Here is a 23968-nt window from a genome sequence, read left to right on the forward strand (position 1 = left end):
TAAAAAGTTACCCACATCACTGCCTCTCCTTTCTCATGTCCCATTCTCTTCCAAACCATTACATTCATGTTCTTATTTCTGCAACACACTGAATTGGCCTTAAAAGTAACAGAAGTTACCAATATCTTGCTTGTTCTAATGGTGAACTTCCAGTTACCACTGAAACAACTCTCAGCAGCATTTTATGCTCCTGACTACCCCCTTCACCTTGTTAAAATTATACACACACACACACCCCTCTAGATGACATGACACGGCATTTATGTGGCTTTCCTCCAACATCCTTGAACAGTCCTCCTCAGTCTTCTTTGTGGGCTCCCCTCTTCTATCCAACCCTGAAGTGCTGGAGCTCCTCCAAAGTTTTCTTCTCAACCTTTCCCTCTATCTATATGCTCTCCTTAGTTTGTCCGTGCCTTCATTCTTCACATTGTATATGTTTACTCTTTTGTTTGATTAGGTATAAACATGTTTATTATGGAAATTTTCAGACATAGATAAAAGATTCATAAATCTCATTTTTATAACTCAGGTGCATAGGGAACATGTAAGGAATCTTGGTTCATTTATAATGCCTATTATCCACCCACCCCAAACTGAACCATTTAAACAAGGCATATATCACTGCCCCTTTACATAATCCATAGTTTTTTTAAAGCATAGCCATAAAACAATTATTTTCCTTATATCCAGTGTTAAAATCTCCCTGATTATCTCATTTCAATAAATGTTTTTTTTCACATTTGCTTTGTTTAAATCAGGATCCTAATAAATCCCAAGGGTTGAATTTTTTACATAGCTTTTACATTTCTTTTACTCTAGAACAGATTTCTCCTTTATTTCCCCAATTCGCTTCTTGAGGAAACCAGTCCTTAGTCCTGTAGAATTTCCAACATCCTCTATTTGGCTAATTGCATTCCCATGGCGCCAACATGCTCTCAACCTCAATGCTTTCTGTAAACTTAATCAGACCCAGAAATATGATGAAATTCAAGTTAAATTTTTAGACAGGGATGTTTCACAGGTGATGCCATTTATTTTCAGTTGCTATGCATTTCAAATCAAGAGATACATCTATCTCTTTAAGCAGTGAAAATTGATCAGCTGGTTCAGATCTTATCCATCCATTACAGCATTTCTCTATCAACAGTCCACCCGATGATTTTAGCAGCCACAGAAGATCATTTATTTTCATTTATTCCCATTATCTACATGTATTTAAATGTCATCTATATGCTGGTGACTGATTTCATATTTATAGCTCTAGTCTTCATTTATAGCCAACTATCTACCAATCATCTCTGCTTGGAGGTCTAATATTTACATACAAGTTAACTTTGCCAAACAAAAATATTAGTCCTTGCTTTTAACCTATAACCAAGTCTTCTCACTTCAGTAAATGGAAATACCAGGCAGTGAGTTTCTCTCCCCATAAACCTAGGAATATTCCTTGATTCTTCTCTTTCTTATTGTGTATTATGATCTATTATTATATCCTACTGGCTCTACTTTTCAAATATGTCCTGAATATAACCAAATCATATTGTATATCCTGCTACAATACTTAGCCATTCTGCTATAGTCTCACTTCTAATTACTATCCCTGTTACCATTTTTTTCACCTACATATCAGCCAAAGTCATCCTTCTAAAATAGTTTCCACCCTTTCCCAATAAAAACCCTCTGAAACTTCTTATTTCAATCAGCATACAATCCTAACTCACTAATATGGTCAACCTTATTCTACTTAACCAGGTGCCTAATCTTTCCAACTTCCCTTTCTGTACACTCCGCCTACACCCGTCCTTAGCCTGCTCATCAAACACACGAACCATGTTCCCATCCAACACTTTCCTACTTGCTAGTCTCTATATTTAGAATGATCTTCTCAATATCCTCAAATGACTCTCTCACCTCATTTCAATGTAAGCTCAATAGATCACTCCTGAACCTCTCAGCGAAAGCAGCAGTCCTACCCACCCCTAATCAATTTCTATCATATTACCATAATAATTTTGCTCAGCAATAATAATTACCTGAGTGTCTTAGAAATTGATTGTTTTCCCCAAATAAAATACATGCTTCATGTGGGTGAAGAAGTCTGTGCTTTTTCACTCCTGAACCTAGAATAGTGCCAGACACATAATTTGTGGTAAGAACTCAATTACTGTTGAGTGACTGATTTACAACAAAAAATCCATTCAAATATTTTGCAAAGAAAATTTTCTAATGAACCAAAAAGTACAAAACGTGATGTTACATTAAAATTAAGCTAAAAACTACTCAAATTAAATCTAGAGGCATTAAAGAAGGATGTCTCAGCATCAGATACCATAGTTTGAAAAGGAAAACATCACAAAAATAATAGTATCTGTGTTTCAAAACAGGATTACTTAAAAATCAAAGGATTATGGAAGAACTTTAAAAAAACTGAAAACTTTCCTAAGGATATTTTTGCAAACAACTTATCTTTAGCTTTTAATTTGCAAGTCAAGTATGATATTAAATATATCTTATCTTAGTATGACATTTTTTCAAAACAAATATGTCCCAAATATACAAATGAAACCTATTAAATACATTTTATTATACATAAATAGTTTGATAAATATAAGGTAAAAGTTAGTTATAACCTATACTTTATTGTATGTAAGGTCAGATAAGTGCTATTTTTAATTCTTCAATGCTTAATATAAAGTCCTGATGCAAGTTTACTATTGCTAATTACTGTGGCATTTCATTCCCTTTATTGTGCCCCTTTCTAGTACCAATTATCTGAAAATAGTAAAAACTACCTGTACATATTTTATATTTTGAATTTAATTAAAATTAAATCTACCTTAAAGTTCCCCCCCCCCCCCAGATTAAATTACATAGCTAAAAATGTCAGAAAGTATGCCTAGCATATAGAACGTGTTCCCTTCACTCTTGAATAAATACATCTAAGTTGGGGATATGGAAGGAGGAAGCAGGTTTAATTTATCTTAGTGACACTGTTATCATCAGGCTTCATCCAATATTTTGGGTTTAACTGTGTATCACATAAGCAGCTTCTGAGTCTTTTCTTCAAACATCAAACCCCATTATAAAATGCACTTCTACCACTGGGTTCACAGCAGACAAAATATAGCCTTGGAAAAATTATACATACTTACTTTACTACTTACAAGTTTTTGAACACTGATTCACTTTGGAGTAAATGCCTTAAATTATCTTAATATGTTTTATTACTTACAAAATGAAGATCATCATCATCCTATCACAACTATTTGACAAGTTTTTTATGTAGTTTATAGGAAATCACAGACAATCTGTGAATGACTATCACTGTGCCTGATGCTGTGGTTGATTAGTAATATTAACAAACAATTTACTAGAGGTAATATGTAATACTGAAGGCCATCTCTTTGTGGCCATAAGCCTTAATATTTTCCTTAATTTACCTAAGTTCTGTTTACTCCTAATAATGATAAGGAAGGGTTTGTTGTCCCAATGAAATACCTAGTTTGTCTGGGTTCTGAATTATACTACATACCCAGCATACCAATACTAGTTCAGACAAATATATTATGAAATAATTTTTAAAAAATCATTTTAAATGAGTGACTAAATATTAGGGCAGTTAGTCCTACGACTGTTGAAGATAATGTACCACCAGACTCCAGAATGTGTTTCTGAAAAATTAATTGCTTCCAGGGCTGGTTGCCAGTTTCCATAGTAACCAGAATATATACTGAAAAGTAAAATATTTAATTTCTTTATAATGTTTTTCACAGTTTCTTTTCTAGAATGGTTCTTCAGTTAATAATACCCATCTGGCAACCGCAGTGGGAATAAACATTTATCTACTAGTTCATAGCTTGACTGGCATACTCAAAGCATCCTTGTGACAAAACATATTTCTTTTCAGATTAATTGAGACTAGTAATCAAGCTATTGATCAGACTGCCTCCTGGCTGATTCATGATGTTTGTCACACTTAAGTAGCTACTGTTAACTTATATGACAGCCAGAAACAAAAACAGTAGATTAAATTAACATGTAACTGATGTTTATTATTTGGCTAAAGTTCCATATGCTGCAGCTTGTTTAGTACTGGATGTTAGATAACTGTCTTGGTAATATTTCTAGAAACTTTTCATTTAGTTAGAATTAACTGGATCTAGAAAAATATTCCAAGTCAATTATAAGTTTCTCTCCACTGCTGTAAATATGTCTAGAAATAGTCTGACATTTAAAAACATAACGCTGGCCTCCATTTCCAACAGAGCTACAATTCATTTCTAAAATATGTAAGCATCCAAAGGAAGTATACTTTCTTGTGAACTCTGCACAAAAATAGCTTGTACTAAAATTCAAAGCAGAACACTTTTTTTTCCCACAAACATACATTAGTCACTCACTGTGTGATGCTAAGAAATTAGAAAAATTTTCAATGTTCCTTACATACAACAGAGGGCCTCTAGGTCTTTTCTCTCTTTTTCCCCTCTAGGCCCTTTTACTCAATTGGGAAAAGGCACTGTTAGAAACATTCAAGAGTCTCTGGATCCCGTGACAGCACCCAGAACAGTGCCAGGCATGGAGTCACAATTCAATGAACACGAACAGGGCTCTCTAGCTCATGGGCTTCCACACCTCACCCAATCCCTAAAGCAAGCCTCCACCAAAATGGAACAAGAGGTCATAATCCCTGCTCACAGAAGACTCGGATATCTCCGTTTACCTCAAGGGTGGACTCCAATGTCATGAATTTAATTCTCACCCACTGTAACATTCAAAATCACAAAAAAAAACCAGCACTCGTAGCACGCGGGGATATAGGGCTTGCAGGATGACCGAAAATGTGGATGCTGAAATTTGAAAAAAAGCTGCCTTCACTAGGAAACAAATCATTTCTTCAGAGTCGGGGAGACCTGGGATAGAACGAAACCAAAGCGCCACAGGAGAGGGACCAGGAGTCGGCTGGCACAGAGTGGTATTCCGGGTGCCACTGCGGCCCGCACCCACCTTCCTGCCCTCCGGCTCCAGGGGCACGGCCGTCTCCGCTCCGGGGCGCCTCCGCTGCTGCCCGGGCTCCGCCACAACCCACACGGGCAGCGCAGCGGGTTGGGGTCCGAAGAAAGCCCACACCCCGGCTCTGGGGCCGCAGGTCTGGAAGCTTCTCAGCCGCGCCTCGCGGGCTCCTCCAGGGCGCCGCTCAGGTGGAGGCCACGTGACACACGCCGGGCGGGGCCACGCAGGTGGTTTTGATTCCAGCCTTATTGAAGTAGAAGCACCTGGTCGCCATCGTGGAGTCTTTTAACCTTACCCAGAGCTTTGCCTACTTTCCGTGTGTTTTTTTCTTGACTGCATTTCTGCTGCTTCTCCTCGTGGGGTTCTTCATTTCCATCCAGGGGCTTTTCTCCATCCAAACAGTATTGGAGTTTTAGGCGATGGCTGGGTTTTTTGTGGGTTCAGGGCAGTGGGCTTTCGCTCTGCATCCCTTTACTCTGCAGTTGCTTTTACCAGCCTTGGATACCAGGGGAGCTCAGGCTCTCTTCCTCTTCTCCTGCCCTTCTGGCAGCCGTGTGACTCCATCTGGTTTTCATAGTGTACGTAAAACACAAACAAGAAATGATTTCCATGCAACAATTCTCTGGGTCCATACTATGCCTCAGTCTTAGACTGTCTCCCCGTCTGATTTCTGAAGTTATAAGCCCAACAAAAATAAGAACAAACCCAATATAGTAGAAAGCATTTGCTTAGCTACCAAGTTGTTTACTAGATGTGTGATGCAAACCTGGGCACTTCCTTCAGCAGCCCCTGTTCCTTGCCCAACCTCTTCCAAAAGAGACTCTCTGGGAGTTTCCTTTTCACCGCCATTAGGTAGTATCACTACCTAATTTTACAGGTAGAGAAATAAAGATTCCATTGTTACAAGATTTACCCAAATTCACATTTCATTAAAAAGTGAGCCCCTCTATGATAATCAAATAATCATGTTTACATTTAGTTTCTGGAAAATAATATCCAAGTAGAGAACAGTGCAATAAAACAAAATCATGATGGAATAGAACGAGTTGGAAACTCTCAGCCTTCTGGGTCTGTGTGTGTCCCCACTGTTCGCTGAGAAATATTTCATAAGGCTTACCAATGATAAATTTGGGTTTTGTTCAAATTTCAGAGTTCATAAAAGTTAATATCTGTCTCCTAAGAGTCAGCACTACCCAAGAAAGCTACACCATCTCTTTGACGTTGAAAATTGACAAACTGTTTTTCAAAGTCAGAATGCATTATTTTAAACTGATTTTTTGTCTCCACTTTGAAGTAGAATATGTATGTATGGGGTGTGTGTGTGCGTGTGTGTGTGTGCACGTGTATATGCGTGTGTGCGTGCACTAACTAACCTTATGGAAGCTGGGGCGATAGAAAAGTTAAAAGAAGGCTGAACCTGACCCACTGTATCCAAAGCAAAATAAAGCAATATCTCCCCAAATATCTATAATTTTTCTCTGGGATTATTGTTGCTTAGTCATAGACTTTTATTAAAAACTCTAATTTTCAATATTAAAGGGTAAGAGATCCTGTTTTTAGAAATTAAGGTTTGATATAAATTGAGGCAGGACACGGCATGGGGAAGAGATAACAAAAGTTCAAAGCAATGCTAGTGTCAATCAAAATTTCAGAATCAGAGACCTAATTGAAATAAAGAGGCTTTTATTTGGAGTTTCTTAGGATGGTAGCCCAGGAGATGCAGACGCAAACAGCACTTGAACTGTATTCCACTGGACTACAAAATGGAGGGAGCTTATAAAGGCAAAAACTGCAAGGCCACAGTTAGTTACATACCTTTTTTTGCCAAGAATGATACTTGGAGCTGGCAAGAAGTAATGGTACTTGTTAAGTAAGGATTGGTTGGGGTCTGAAATGGTTACATAGTTACAAGGGGTGACCTTGTGACCATAAAGTGACAGCTGGCATCTGTTGTTCCAGATACCACTGGTGGTGTCCTTGGTTTGATACATTCGCAGAAAATTCAAGTTCCGTGGTTCAGGGATGTGTCTAAGACCAGATCCTCAATGGGCACCAGACTCCATTTTTGTGTGCCTGAACTGTGATTACTCCATTAGAGCTGTAATTTGTCATCAATAGTTTTTCTACGGTGAGATAGGCTAAGAGAAAGTATTCAGGCTTTCAAGTACCTGGCAGTAGAAAGGGTTTGGATGGCAGGTGAAGCATAATTAGATTCTGGCTTCATGCAATAAGCCGAAAGATGAGCCCAGATTTAAAGTGTTGAAAGTTCACTAGTAAGTGACAGGTTCTGGCAGTTTGATGAAGTATGACTTCTGATTGTTTGCCACTGAAGAGAATATAAGGCAGACATTCAGATTGGGTCAGACTGCAGGAACCCAGCCGAGACAGGTCCATTCAGCAACAGGTCTCCTGCCACGTGGGGGAATACAGGAATAGTAGAAAAAGCATATAAAACAAAGGTTAAAAGTAGAGCCCTTGAGGTACACGGCAAGGAAAAGGGCCCAGTTTAGGAATCTAGTCCAGACTGGCCCAGCAGTTGGGCTGACTCGATGAAAAGCCACTTTACTCTTAGGTTTCTTCAAGCATTCACTGTAGTTAGTGTTAAGCAAGTACTGAGGGTACAACAGTGAATAAAAGGAAAGTCTTAAAATATACCTGTGTATTCTCTTTTGGAACTGATGGATGATGAAAATCAGAAAGACACCTATGACCTCCTGAAGGTGGAAAATCAGAGGGTGGCAGTGATTGGGAATAGCTGATAGAATGATAAACCCCTTTTTAAAGTAAATTGGAAGTGATCACTGTGGTGCGCTGGCCCGTAAGCTGTCGTCAAACATGAAATTGTGGGTATTTGCATCACAGGCAGCACCTTGCAAACAAACAGAAAGTAATTGTTGGTAGATCAAGTCGTCAGTATGAATGGAATGAGCAAAGATAGAGAATCCAAATGGGAACAAACTAGGGTGTGTAATAAGAATGAACGAGTTCAATGTATACTTGAAGTTGTCAACCCTGGAGAAAGTGTCCGAGTTTGTGAGGTACATGGTCAAAGCCTCCTCATACCCTTGCTCTGTAATGAGTGGCTTCTCCTAGTTTCCCCAGTCCACGCAGGTTCAGGAAATGGGAAGCAGCTGTTAAAGGTATAGGCCTAGTTAGATAACAATTGAAACAATTCTCTCTTGAGAAAAGGTATTGAAAAAGTCTTCCACAACTTGAGTTTGAGGGATAAGAGTGTTATGATACAACTTGTACACACTCTACAGCTTTTTTACTTTAGGACTTCTCTTGTACTGTGGTGAACAAACAAATAAGATCAAACTTCTATACCAAGATATTTCAAAACTCAGCTATGCTATAGTCTGATATGCTTTCCACATTCAAGTAGTTTCAATCCCAGGAGAAGCTGTCACTGTGAGATAGGGAAAAATACAACGGATGCATGTGGAGAGAGAAACAGATGAGTTACTCTTTCCCAGTACCCCAGAAAATGTAGCTGTGTAGCAGCTGTGAAGATGAATGGGATACTTGTCACTAAACGGGATGACTGGCAAAAAATATTGGAAGCATATGGAAATATGCTGGGAGCATATGGACCATATGAAATGGGGAACAGGTACTTTTTGGATGATGTCTCAGAAACCCATTTTTGAAGATAGAGGACTCTATTTGGAGCCACATACGTGACAGGAGGACAAATCAGAAAAGTTACTTTGCTATTATTTTGTATCATTACTTTAGCCCAAGGCTGAGTGATTTATAAAATTACCTACTGAGACACAATCTCTAGCCTCCAGTAACTAGTAACATAGAAGGAAATATTGATATATAAATGTAACTAAAATATATTGTGATAATTATTAATGGGTACAACACAAGTATGCAGAAAAACAGAGCTGATATAAGGGAGGAAGCATTTGGCTTTTTTAGGGTATGAGAGCTGAGAAAAGGCTTCACAGTGGGGAGACAGTTAAGTATAGCCATGTGATTATTTCACAGATTAAAAAAAAAATCATCATATCTGAAACTGAATTCCTTTTATGTCTTTATGTATTCATTTATTCCTGCATTCCTTAGGGGTGTTAATAGAACCAGTTGTCCAATGAAGCTTCTAAACTGGAAGTCTGGGCATCATACTAAACTCGTCCCTTTCCCTAATCCCAGTCTTTGACCTAACTGATCACCATCACCTTGCAATTTCTACCTTTTATTTTTCAAATATTTTCTCTTTCTCCATCTCATTGCCACTACCTCATTTCAGGTCATTATCTTTTGATAATAGTCTATTGATAATCAGCTAATTGAGTGCCCTTTCCCCAGTCTTTTCTTTTTCCTATCTTTTCCTCCACCTAAGCACCAAGACAGTCTCTCTAAATGTAAGTACAACCATATATGTCCTCTACTTAAAATCTTTTACAGGCCACTCAAGCCTTGGTCCCTCTCCATCCTCAACTACTGTCCATCCTCTTCCCACCTTGCCATTCTCCTCATTTAAATTATATGAGGTAGTAATATTAATCCCTTGCATCCATACAGATAATTTTTAGTCTCTCCCTTTATTCTACATTTATATCTTAAAATCAAATGTCAACTACTGCATTATTTTTTTTTCATTTTTATTTATTTATTTATTATTTTTTTGGGGGGTACACCAAGTTCAATCATCTGTTTTTATACACATATCCCCGTATTCCCTCCCTCCCTCGACTCCCCCCACACCCTCCCTCGAGTCCCCCCCACCCTCCTCATCCCAGTCCTCTAAGGCATCTTCCATCCTCAAGTTGAACTCCCTTTGTTATACAACAACTTCCCACTGGCTATCTATTTTACAGTTGGTAGTATACATATGTCTGTGCTACTCTCTCACTTCGTCTCAGCTTCCCCTTCACCCCCCGCCCCCTCCCAAACCTCGAGTTCTCCAGTCCATTCTCTGCATCTGCGTCCTTGTTCTTGTCACTGAGTTCACCAGTACCATTTTTAGATTCCATATATGTGAGTTAGCATACAATATTTGTCTTTCTCTTTCTGACTTACTTCACTCTGTATGACAGACTGTAGCTCTATCCACCTCATTACATATAGCTCCATCTCATCCCTTTTTATAGCTGAGTAATATTCCATTGTATATATATATGCCACATCTTCAACTACTGCATTATTAATCATTAATTATGAAATTGCCCCACATGTACTTTGGTTCAAAATAATCAAATATTTCAATACGAACCGAGTGACTCAAATTAAAATACTGTGAACACAATGTGTTTATTCGGCTTGATCTAACTTTACCAGTTTCCATCATTAAAACAAAGTAATATTTCAAATCTGCATAAGTTTTCTCAGGAAGATCTCAGAGACGCAAAGACATTCAAATTCTAGAACTTTTTTTTTTCCCAGAAATAATTTGATATTCTGTAAAGTGAATGGAAATAGTTCTGCCAGACCCAGGAATCTGCAGTTTTAGCTCCAGCCCTGGTACTCACCAAATGTGTGGATGTACTTTAACTCACTTCACGTCTTGATGTCATTCTTATCTAGAAAGCACTGAACAACTTTTTCACTCTCTTTCATTTTTTTAAGCACTCTTTTTCTCAAGTTATGACTCCAATAGGGTTGGCAAGTTTACAAGACCAGGATGAAACCCAAATAAGGTTATGAAGTCTGTTCTGTTGCTGCAAAAAAACTACAGTTGATCCTTGAACAACACAGATTTGAACTGCGCAAGTCCACTTATACATGAAGTTTTTTCAGTAGTAAATTTTACAGTACTACACAGTCCGTGGCTGGTTGAATCAGGGATGCAGAACCAACCGATTTGGAGGGCTGACAAGTTATACACAAATTTTCGACTGAATGGAGGGTCATTCAAGGGTCAACTCAACTAGTGGCTTTAAATAGTCATTTTGTTTTGCTAACAAGTTATGGATCCAGAATTTGGGAGGGGCTTAGCTGGTAGTTTGATCACTGATCTATACAGCACCAGCTGGGGTGGATGGGGCTGGAATATCCACTTCAGAGACCACGACTTCTCTCATATATCTCGCTTTAAAGATCCTTCTCCTCCCTCATTTCTCTTTCTCTTTCTCTAGTATCACAGCTTTCAGGATCTCTTTCCACATGCCTTGGCTGCTCAAAGTTTTCAGTCATCTTACATGGTTGCTGGCTTTCTCCAGAACAAGTGTTCCAAGAGACTCAGATACAATGCTTTTTATGACATAGCCTCAAAAGTCTCAGAACATCACATCATCATTAAGCAAACTAATGTGTGTAACAGAACAGAAACAGATGAACAGATACAGAAAACAAACTAGTGGTTACCAGTGGGGAGAAAGAAGAGGGGAGGGGCAAAATAGGGGTATGAGATTAAGAGACACAAACTATTGGATACTATGTATAAAATATATAAGCAACAAGGATATATTGTACAGCACAAGGAAACACAGCCATAACTTAAATGAAGTATAATCTATACAAATATTGAATCACTATGTTTAACCCCCTGAAACTAATATAATATTGTAAATCAAATATATATATGAAAGAACATCACATCATCACATTGTCGGATTATATTGGCCAAGCAAGTTATTACGGCCAGTTGAGAATTAAACTGCACCTCTAACAGGGAGGAAGAACAAAGCATTTATGGTCATTATCAACACACTAACAAGGTCACATTCCAACAGGGCCATTTTTCTAACTCTGTTATATTTTTCAGTACTCTACTCCTCAGAAGTCTGGCATTCCTTGATTGGAAAATCACTTATTTTCTCCTCAAGTGACATGCAAAACCATGAAAAACAAAACAAGACAAAAGAAAAAGAAAAAATACATGAGACAGATGTTCAACAATGAGCTGGGTAATGTGTATTTTGATTATAAATATGACCCTTTTGCTGCCTTCTGTAATTTGTAGAAATATGTGCACACCCACAGTGAGCTACTGATGCTCTCAGTATCGGTGAACATCAACTTATCTGTTTACACATATTTGTTGAAACTGACAATATTTCAAAGTCACACTTCACTGCATCGCATCAGATTAGAAGCATTGTAAATAGCTTTGTTTGGAAATATATGAGGAAAAGCTTATCAAATATCAGAAAGAGTACTTCAAAATGTTAATATTTCTTTTAGTCACTGCTTAAACTTCAAAGATATAGCTGAATTTTCAATGATTTTTATTTTTCATGCACTTCTTCCTTGATGACATAATACAATGCAAACTATACAGTAGATATTTTCCAAGCCTTTAGTTTTGTTCAAGTATCTACATTTTATGGTTATTTGTGCTCTAGAAGTAACTGAAGAGGTTATTGGATACATTGACACCACACTAGGGTTGCAGTTTTGCAAAACCTGGCCATCTTATTTACATTGTGATTATTCATTGCCTGAGTTTGGACACAGAGAAGAAATGGGGGGAGGGATATGGGAATCTGGATGACGTTGATCTGTTCATTCTCCTGGTAAAGTTTACAGAATTGATTCTACCAACTAAGATTTTAAAGGGATGCAAATACATGAGCAGATTTAAACCAAGAAATGGAAAAACCTTGGGAACTTCAGACCGAAAACATTTTATTATCATCAGCTATATGAATATACTTCACCTGACACTTCTGTTATTTCATAAGAAAAGTGTTGACCTTATAAAATTTATGTAGTTGGAAGGGAAACTGATATGCTGGAAGGGATCAATCATTAAGTTATTTCTGGAACTATCATGTTATTTTCCATTAAAATGGGTAATTGGTGGTTGAGAACACAATCTGCTCTCCTAATAAACATTTCTACAGAGTTTTCAGTCTTGACACTTAAAAAAATACTAGCTGTTATAGCACTAGTAACGCGTTTTGTTTTGTGTTGTTTTGTTTGCCTTAAGTCAAGGGCAAGTGTAATATGATGTAAAGCACACCGAACTTAAAGCAGAAGTAGTGAAATCCAAAACGAGTTAATAAACCAAGCAGAAATTTCCTTGTTTACAAAATGAGGATGAAAAGACTTCCTATTTGTGGAAAGAATTTCATGTTAACAAAACAAAATATATATACAAATCAATATAAATATTTAGGTGTGCGGGCATGGATAGATAGATGGATAAATAGATAGATGTTTATATAAAATGGTTATGTATATCCATATAAACTGAACATATATTTATATTTGTAAATGTAAAAGAGAGAAAAACTAACAAACTATTGACTTATTTTAAACATTTTATCAAGAAGGCACATTAACAGCAAAAAAATCCTACCAACTATCATCATCATTAGATGTTTCATTAGAGGTTAACTCAATATAAATGTTAGACTAAAACAGATAACCAACAAAGACCTACTGTATAGCACAGGGAACTCTGCTCAATATTCTGTAATAACCTAAATGGGGAAAGAATTTGAAAAAGAATAGATACATGTATATGTATAACTGACTCACTTTGCTGTATACTTGAAACTAACACAACATTGTTAATCAACTGTACTCCAATATAAAATGATTTTTTTAAAGAAAGGAGTTCTATCATGGTATGGGTGGAAGATAAAAAAAAATTAGAAAGATAAATATCAGCATCTATTGTAATTTATGAAAACATTACTGTATTGCCCTCATGCTTTTCAGTTCACTGTGGACCAGTGAAATCTTCGAAAAGGACAGGGACCACAAAAGACATATTTGGGGGGTTAATGGGTTAAATTAATTGTAGTCATCGCAGTAAGAGTCAGAATTAGAATTTCACTGTTTCCACAGTCCTGTATTCATTTCACGGATTTATCATCTTTGGTTCTTACAATGGACATGAAGCACTATCGTCACAGCTAAGGCTTACTATAATTCCACGAAGAATAGTAATAAACTATTCTGTATTAGGCTCTGATCAGTGGGAGAGATGGAAGATAAAGATTAAATTGATATTTTATATGAATCCACTTGACAGTTATAAAACTACTAATTACAAAACTATAAACAAAGATGTATATTGTTGGACGTTGTTTTGGGAGCTATTTGATTAATACTTTCAAATATATTAATTCTATTTCATTACCTCTATACTTCCATCCTGTTCTTAAGCAATGAGCTGCCTACACAAATTAAAATCAGCTGCAGATGAAAGGTTGGTTTGTGTTTTACTGGCATTTTCATCATAGGCAGTGTTTTTTTTAAAATTCCCAACAATTAGAGGAGCAGTCAGTGGGAGAAGGAAAATTCACAGAATTGATGGAGGGAAGAAAATCCCGTAGATTTTGAACTTTAAAAATTATAAAGGTCTCTTATGTTTTGTGTTCATGTTATTTTTTTTTTTACTGTAATATGCTGTGTCTTCCCCTTCATGCTTTTGCTCTACTACTTTTCTGGTTTCTAAGTTTTGCTTTTTAAAAATACTATTTAAGTTTGAGTTAAACTTGTCATCCTAGAAAGAGGAAGCCTCCCAGGCTATCATTTTCATCTCCAACTCTTTCTCAGAGAAATTTATTAAACTTACCCAGATCTTGGAATGTGCTTCTTTGAGGGATTTTTTTTTTGTATTTTATATATAATAAACTACATATATACATAGATATAAATATTTTATATGTAAGTATTTACATATTTATTTATATTAAATGTAAATACAATTTATATTTTACTTCAAGGTATCTTAAAAGCTTTTTTCAGTCAGATGGAATTATTCTTTTGAAAACAGAAAAACAACTGTAGGCTCAATGGTTTACGAGATTCTGTTATCCTCGCATCACACTTTTGGAGCTTCTAATTCCTAAGTAACAGTTTACTTTCTATACTGGATATCTGACAACCACCCATTATGATCAGATAACATGTGGCTGCACCCAGCCATGAAAGGCGCACATGTGTAAGACTGAAAGCCCAGCAAAAGAGACCACTTTGGCTCTCTCAAAACAGTTTAAGTCTGCTAAAAGTTTTCTCTAACATTACATAACACACTACTTACAATCATGAAGCACAGCTGCTGCTTTTGGCAGAGATTCCATCACTTACCTCCCACTTAACACGGGTCCCGGTGTATTCACAGGCATGTGAACTGGGAAGCGTGCATAATCTATGACAGTATTGTAAAGTCTGAAATTGATGAAGTTAACACTTAGAATGAGAATTGAAATAACAGCCTTGATATCTTCTCAAATACAAATATTCAAATTATTTTTAAAACTCAAACCATTAAAGACAAATTTTAAAACCTGATGTACATGTATAAATATATATATAGAAATCCATGAAAAATATGATTTCCTGTTTATACAACTGGGAAGGTCAAAAACACCTTTGAGTGGCACAAGGCAGAACAAGTAGCAAGATCCCCCATAATAATCAGTCACTCAAGCAACTTTTTTTAAAAAAATTCTTTCTGGCTTTATTTATTTATTGGCTGCATTGGGTCTTTGCTGCTGCGCGCTGGCCTTCTCTAGATGTGGCGAGCGGGGGCTACTCTTCATTGCCGAGCACGGGCTTCTCATTGCGGTGGCTTCTCTTGTGGAGCACGGGCTTCTAGGCCTGTTGGCTTCAGTAGTTGTGGCACACAGGCTCAGTAGCTGTGGCTCTCGGCCTCTAGTGTGCAGGCTCAGTAGTTGTGGGGCACGGGCTTAGTTGCTCTGTGGCATGTGGGATCTTCCCGGACCAGGGCTCGAACTCGTGTCCCCTGCATTGGCAGACTGATTCTTAACCACTGCGCCACCAGGAGTCCCTCAAACAACTTTTTACAATTGTAACATTTCCCAGAAAATTTCTTGAAAATGTGAAATCAAAAGTGAAAACATCAAAATATGAGGATAAGGATATTTCTGTGTCACATTTTTTATGGGACGTTCACCTGCATGCAGACTAACTCGTAGAGCTTCATTCTAATTTTGATCCAAAACTAAAACTAACATGTTGAAGCTACAATTTGATCTACTAAGCTCAATAATGAATAACTTAGGAAATTTGAAATCTCCGTGAAATATCTATTATAAAACTTTTATTCTTGCAGTCTTTTAAAGAAAAAAAATGACTGCTGTTCTTTTTTCATGCTGATATATTTAGCTCTATGAAAGAGAAGTTTATTAGTCTTTGTGTCAATCACTGCTCCCAAGTTGTGCTGACTTAATATGGCCATGGGCACTGCTGTTCTCTGAGACCTATATGCCTCTTGCCCACTAGTACTTCTTAGAAATATTGGAGCTGTGGCAGATAAGTCGTTTGGAATGACTAATCAGACCTTTTGCTATAGTGACAGGTAGAAGTGGAGAGAAAGACCATGTCACTAATAAATATTCAAATGCCTTGTCATATCTGAATTAATATATAAACAGTGTACATTTTTCAATGTATCTTTTTTGTTCATTTAAGGTGGCTCTTATTCTTGGGGGAAATAGGTAATAGACATTTTTTAGTAATCTTTATAGACAAATGCAGGTCAGAGATGATCACATTTAGAAAAAGGAATTAAATAAGAAAAATATTTTCTCATATGCTCTTCACACTACGAATGAACATAAAAAATACATGCTGAGCACTAAATTGATAGGCGTTACACAAAATCTAAAACCAAAAAGCTGTTTCATAAAGGGAATTACCTGAAAATTGAGTCATGTTTAATAGTGTTCAATTGTTATTGATTAGGAAATAATTATCTTCATGCTCATCTGTATTGGCAAGGGGAAAGAATCAAGTTAATAAGTATATATTGTTGCCAATGATGTTCCCAGATCTTTTAAGAAAATTTTAAGGCAATAAAAAAAGAAATGATACACTCTTGCCCCGCTTACAATATATGATTGTTCCTTTTCAAAAAATTAAATCTAGAAGAATGATGTCAGCAAAACGTCACCGTAAATAGCTTCTTGAAACTACCATCCATCCACAGAAACATGGAAAAGTGTGCAGAAACTGTCAGAGTCAAGCTTTTCAGACCTCTGGAAAGTAGTCGAAGATTTACATCATCCAAGCTAATCCTGAATCAAGAAAACACAACTTAAAAAATGGCAGGAAAGCTTTGCAGTGTTTTTATTTGCCTTTGCCCTACCCTCCACGTGGCCCAGCAGTGGTCTTGAACACAATGATCTGCATCCCCAGTGTAGGACCCTCGTTCCTGGTTCTGGAAGGAGCAGAAAAGACCTAATTTACAAATTAATTAAATGTAATTTGTCCTAACCTACTGGCAGTGATACCTGAAAGACTGATGCAATACACTCATCTCTGTCGCACCTAACTAGAAACTTCCTCAGGGTATAAAACTGGCAGACATTACTTAAAAAAAATTTTAAGGTGAATGAAAAACTCACAGCCCCCTGGGGCAAAAGATTATGATTAAGACATACAACAGACCATCTAAAGCCTAGGAGGAAAATCTGGACAGAGAATTTCTTTAGAAATTAAGGGCATTCAAAATCACCCATATGTTCTGAGGAATTTAGAAGACCTGTACATGCCCAGAGAAGTACATGTACTTAGAAAATACCTGAGAAAATCCTAAGCTTTCACCCCTGGATGATCTACAGTTTCAGTGCATGTAGGAAGTGAAGGCTAAGCAGAATTCTAAGCAGTCAACCTCAGTGTTAAAGGACTGCCCCAACACAAAGCCGTTGTGCAAAGACTGGGAGAGTGTTTGAAGGGTTTTGTTTGTTTTTCTTGGGTTTTGTGTGTTTGTTTATATCTCCTGGCATTCATGGAAATTTCTTTAAAAAAAACCAACTTACAAAAGGTAAAAACACAGAGACTTCAGTGACTACACATGATAAAAAATACAGTCTTTTCTTGAGGTGAGGGAGGGGACAACTTCAAATTGTTTCTAAACATACACATGACTTCAGCCTTAAACAATCAAAAACAGCAAATCCTAGGAAAAGGGTAGACTATTATTTCCAGAGTTACCATATTATAATATTTAAATATCCACTTTGCAACAACAACAACAAAACCACAGGGTCTACAAATGAATAGGAAAGTATGACCTGGGGTCACAAGAGAAAAGAAATTGACAGAAACCATCCCTGAGGAAGCCTGAGCACTGTAATTACTAAACAAAGACTTTAAATCAACCAATCTTAAATATACTCGAAAAGCTAGAGGATACCACGTATAAAGAACAAAACGTAACCAGGAAAACAATGTGAGAACATTATAAAGAGGTAAAAATGATAAAAGAACTAAATAGAAATTCTGAACATGAAAATGATAACAGAAAGTTTCTCTTTAGAGGGTTCAATAGCAGATTTTAGCAGGCAGAAGATAGAACCAGTAATTTTAAAAATGGGACAACTGAAATTATTGAATCTGAGTTGCAGAAAGAAAAAAAGGATGAAGAAAAATGAACAAACCCAGGGGAACTGTGGGACGTTATTAAACCAATCAACATATGCATTATGGAGTCCCAGAAGGAAAAGAGAGAAAATGGCAGAAAGAATATTTAAAGAAATAATGCCTGAAAACTTTCCAAATTTGATGCCATTCATGAATCTACACTTCCAAGAAGCCCAATAAACTCTGACTGGAACATATTCAAAGAGATAACCAGGAAGACACACTATAATTAAACTGTAGAAAGCCAAGGAAAAGAACCTTGAAAGCAGCAAGTGAGAAGTAATCCATCCCATCATGTAGAAGGGATCCTCAATAAGGTTAACAGCTGATTTCTTATTAGGAACCAAGGAGAATGAAAGGCAGTGGGATGACATATTTTAAATGCTGAAAGAAAAAATAACTGACAACTAAAAATTTTATGTCTGGAAAAATCAAGAATAAATTATTTTCAGATAGACAAACTCTGGCAGAGTTTGAAAATAAAATGCTAAAAGGAGTACCTTAGGTTGAATTGAAAAAACACTAGACACCAACTACAAGCCAAGTGAAGATATAAAAATGTCTAGTAAAGATAACTACACAGGCATATACAAAACCCAGTATTATCATATTTTGGTTGTTAACTCCACTTTATACTTCCTACATGATTTAAAAACAAATGCATGAAAATAATGATAAGTCCCTTATTAGGCATACAGTCTATACAGACATAATTTGTGACAACAATAACATAAGGAGGGTACATAGCTGTGTAGGAGCAGAGTAGCTTTTTTCCTAATATCAGGAGCAGGAGAATACCACTGCTATTCAATATCATACTAGAAGTTCTTCTAAAATGTTAGAAATAAAGGCAAATAAAAGACATCCAATTTGGAAAGGAATCAGTAAAACTGTCTCTATCCACAGATCACATGATCATATATACATAAAGTCCCAAAGAAAGATACTAGAGCTAATAAACAAATTCAGCAAAGTTGCAGGGTACAAGGTCAACACACAAAAATTACTTGTGTTTCTATATACCAGCAATGGATAATCCAAAGGGAAATTAAGAAAACAATTCAATTTATAATACATCCAAAGAATAAAAATATTTAGGAATAAATTTACAAATAGGTGAAAAACTTGTACACTGAAAACCACAAACTTTTATGGAAAGAACTTAAAGAATAAAGGGAAAGTTATTCTCTGTTCATGGACTGCAAGACTTAATATTGTTAAGATATCAGTACTACCCAAAGTGATCTAAAATTAATTAAAAACTGATCAAAGACCTCAGTACAAGAATTAAGACCATAAAACTTTCAGAAGAAAATATAGAGGTAAATCTTCATGGTCTTGGGTTTGATGATGGATTCTTAGATATGACAGTAAAAGCATGAGCAACAAAAGCAACAAAATAGATACATTAGACAATCAAAATTTTAAAACTTTGTGGACCATATGACATTATCAAGAAAGCAAAAAGACAATATACAGAATAAGAGAAAATATCATCAATTCATACATCTGCTGAGGGACAAGTATCCTGAATATATTTGGAAAAGAAAAAAAAAAAACCTCTTAAAACTCAACAGAAAGACAGACTACCTAATTCAAAAACAGGCAAAGTACATTAAAAGCCATTTTTCTAAAGAGGATATACAAATGACCAGCAAGTACCTGAAAGGATCTTCATTAGTCATTAGGGAAATGCAAATCCAAACCACAATGAGGTATCACTTCAGACTCACTAGAATGTGATAATTGTTAAAATAGAAAATGACAACTGTAGGTGAGTATGTGGAGAAACTGGAGCCTTTGGACATTTCTGGTGGAAATGTAAAATGGTTCAGCTGCTTTGAAAAACAGTTCTTTGGTTCCTCCAAAAGTTATACATGGAACCACCACTTCACCCTGTAATTTCTAGGTATATAAACAAAATAACTGAAAACAGGTACTCAAAACAGGTACTCAAATGTACATGTATGTTCATAGCAGTCCTGTTCACAATAGCCAAAAGGTGGAAACAGCCCAATGTCCATAAACAGTTGAATTGATAAACACTATGTGGTATACACATACAACTGAATATTATTCAGCCACAAAAAAGACTAAAATTCTAATATATTCTACAATGTGGATTAACCTTGAAAACATTTTATGAAGTGATGAAGCTAGACACAAAAAGTCACGTATGGCACAATTCTATTTATATGAACTATCCAGACTAGAAAAATCCACAGAGATAGAACACAGATTGGTGGTTGACAGGGGCTGAGAGAGGGGAGAATTGGGAGAAATTACTTAATGGTTAATGGTTTTTACTATGGAGTGATGGAAATGTTTTGGAACCAGATAGAGGTGGTGGTTGCACAACATTGTGAATAGACTAACTACCACTGAATTGTCCATTTTAAAGGAATTAATTTTATGTTACATGTATTTCAAGTCAATGAATTATTTGAAAAAATAAATTATAAGAAGGATTAAATAAATGTTTGCACCAGTATAATATTTTAATTCAGGAGTGGGAAAACTACAGCTCTTGTGCCAAATCAAGCTTATCAACTTTGTACAGCTTTTAAGCTAAAATGGTTTTCATATTTTTAAATGGTTGAAAAAAATAATATAAAATTTCATTAAAAATACTACTCTGATTTCAACTTTATTAAACTTGGAGAACCTTTTCTGCTGTCTGTTGTTTGGATATTGAAAAAAGATGAAAACAAGCTTTTTTTTTTATATGACTCTGTTGCTGCCATCTTCTGAAGAAAATGATGTATTAACTGGACACAATTGAGGTAACACAGTCTAGCGCAAAGATTAAAGAAAGGCATTTAGAGACCTGGGTTCTAATTGTAGCTCTAACATATATTAGGAGAGTGAAATTTGACAACACAACCTATTTAATCTTCAGTTTTTCATCTGTAAAAGGAAATATTAGCAATATTTCAAGGCTTCTGTGAAAAGTAAGGATAAGTTATGTAGAATTCATGTCACATAGTAGACATAAAATACAATGATAATGTTGTCATGAAGGGACAGATAATTTCTTTTCTTCTAGGTTTTAAAAACAATTTCCTAAGTAGTTTCTCAGATTGATAGACATATTGACATACTAATTATTTATTTTGGAAAAAATAGACTGTATTTCTAGAGTAGTCTTAGTTACACAGCAAAATTGAACAGAAAGTACAGAGTTCCCATATGCCCCCTGCCCCTACACACGATTCCTCTTTCAATCAGATAATGAAACATTTTAATAGTTATAGAACAATTGATTGTAGCTCTCTTTCATGATATATGCCCCTGTTCTTTCTCTAGCACTCTTCATCTCAATATTGCTTTTCCACTAGTGATTCTAGAGTGAGGGTGAGAATCTCCATCCTGTGGGTAAGACATTTAGGACTCAATATTATTTCCTCTGGACCTATGGGTCATTATATTATGGGAGTTCACTGGCTCACTTGTTGGCTCCTTAATCAGCAGCAAGGTAAACCAGTTGTGTTTTCTTCCCCTTATGCACAGGTTTGCAGAGATTTGAGTGGGAAGGTAAAGAACACTTGGATTTTTCTCTTTAGACTTTACCTTGAGTCTCTTCCTTGTGAAATCTATAGTTATATAAACACTGAGGTCTTAGTCCTTTGGTAAGTGATTAACCACCTTTCTTAGAAGACTATTGCACTTGTTAAAATTTTGATGTCATATTGATCTTGTCTTAACTGTCTATTTCTCTAGATTGATCCACCCTCTGTATCTTATATCTTGCTTCCCTGGCAAAATTTGACTCATTCTTTCCCCTGGTCATCTCTACCCACCTAAGGGTCATAGGTAGACATCATCATCTAAACTTATAATGTCTAATATTTAATGAGTAAAAAGACTAAGATGGATATTATAATGAAAGCTTTTTATACATGATATAATTTAATCATCAAAACCTTATGAAGTACATAACATTATTAGCACCAATTTACAGACAAATCAAGTGAGAATTTGACACACAAAAATAGCAGTGAACAGCACATACCAAATTGAGACTAATTGTCCTTGCCAATAATGCTAATACTCTTTAATGTTTACAGTCATGGTGGAAATAACTTACTTGTGATCCAAAGATGCATGTAAATAATTGGATAAGTAATAGTAACTTAATAATAAGAGGCTCATACAAATACCAAACTAGGAGATCCCTACTCTGTTTGGAGCACCAGTGGCTCTTATATTGCTTACCTCCGTTGGTTAGTCTTTAATTTGCTTCTTTTTCCTTTCCATTTCTCCACGTGCATCCCTCCACATACAATTTATTTTTCTCATCTCATCCTCCCACCACCATTTAATCACTGACCTCTCATAACAAAGTATGTGTTGAAGCCACGCTAGAAAATAGTTTATGGGTAGTGGGGGGAATGGGAATATTTGTTGAATCCAGTTTGATTTTAAAATAAGCAGGGCTCCCTCTACCCGTCCCCGGGCCTGTGAGGACGCCTCTCCTCCGCGGCCTCCATCCCTCAGCCAGGTACCGGTGCCCGGGTGAAGCGCTGCTGCTCTTCCCAGTAGGGATCGCAGCCCCGGGCTCGCGCCGCCTGGCCGGCGGCCGACCGCGAGGACGACCCCAACTTCTTCGAGATGGTGGAGAGCTTCTTGGACCGCGGGGCGAGCATCGTTGGAGGACAAGCTCGTGGAGGACCTCAAGATCCCGGAGAGCGAGGAGCAGAAGAGGAACCGGGTGCGTGGCATCCTGCGGATCATTAAGCCCTGCAACCATGTGCTGAGCCTGTCCTTCCCCATCCGTCGCCACGACGGCTCCGGGGAGGTCATCGAGGGCTACCGGGCCCAGCACAGCCAGCACCGCACGCCCTGCAAGGGAGGTATCCGTTACAGCACTGATGCGAGTGTAGATGAAGTAAAAGCTCTGGCTTCTCTGATGACATATGTGTGCAGTGGTGGATGTGTCATTTGGGGGTGCCAAAGCTGGCGTTAAGATCAATCCCAAGAACTATACCGATAGTGAATTGGAAAAGATCGCAAGGAGGTTCACCATGGAGCTGGCAAAGAAGGGCTTTGTTGGTCCTGGCATTGATGTGCCTGCCCCAGACATGAGCACAGGCAAGCGGGAGATGTCCTGGATTGCTGACACCTATGCTAACACCATAGGGCACTATGATATTAATGCCCATGCCTGTGTTACCGGTAAGCCCATTCAGTCAGGGTGGAATCCGCGGACGGATCTCTGCTACTGGTCGGGAAGTTTTCCATGGGATTGAAAACCTCATCAATGAAGCTTCTTACATGAGTATTTTAGGAATGACACCAGGATTTGGAGATAAAATAAGCAGGTAACCTAAATAATTTACATCAATCTAAGTGGAAAAACATTTTTTTTTCTTAAATAATTGTAGCTGTTTTACCAGGTTGTAGCCCTTGATAGACTTTATTACATTGCATTGGGTAGAGAGGAAGTTCAACTGTTTTTTGTAGACAGTTTTACCTTAGTCTGGTTCAGAATTTCTCAGCCTTGGCACTACTGATATTTTGGGCTGTTAAATTCTTTGCTTTTTGTCAGGGAGAGGCTGTCCTGCGCACTGTAGAGTGTTTATTTAGCACTACCCCTGGCCTCCTAGATTCCACTAGAGGAATTAGATTCCATTAGCATTCTCACTCTGTTATTACACCCCAA

At 37.0% G+C, this 23968-nt stretch overlaps 1 pseudogene; it reads left to right on the forward strand.

The window, feature by feature from the left end:
* The first annotated feature begins 7925 nt into the window (after nt 1-7925).
* LOC130851847 (glutamate dehydrogenase 1, mitochondrial-like) lies at nt 7926-23631 on the forward strand (annotated as a pseudogene).
* The last annotated feature ends 337 nt before the right edge of the window (nt 23632-23968 follow it).

Source organism: Hippopotamus amphibius, chromosome 4 (assembly GCF_030028045.1).
Source record: "Hippopotamus amphibius kiboko isolate mHipAmp2 chromosome 4, mHipAmp2.hap2, whole genome shotgun sequence".
NCBI classification, from domain to species: Eukaryota; Metazoa; Chordata; class Mammalia; order Artiodactyla; family Hippopotamidae; genus Hippopotamus; species Hippopotamus amphibius.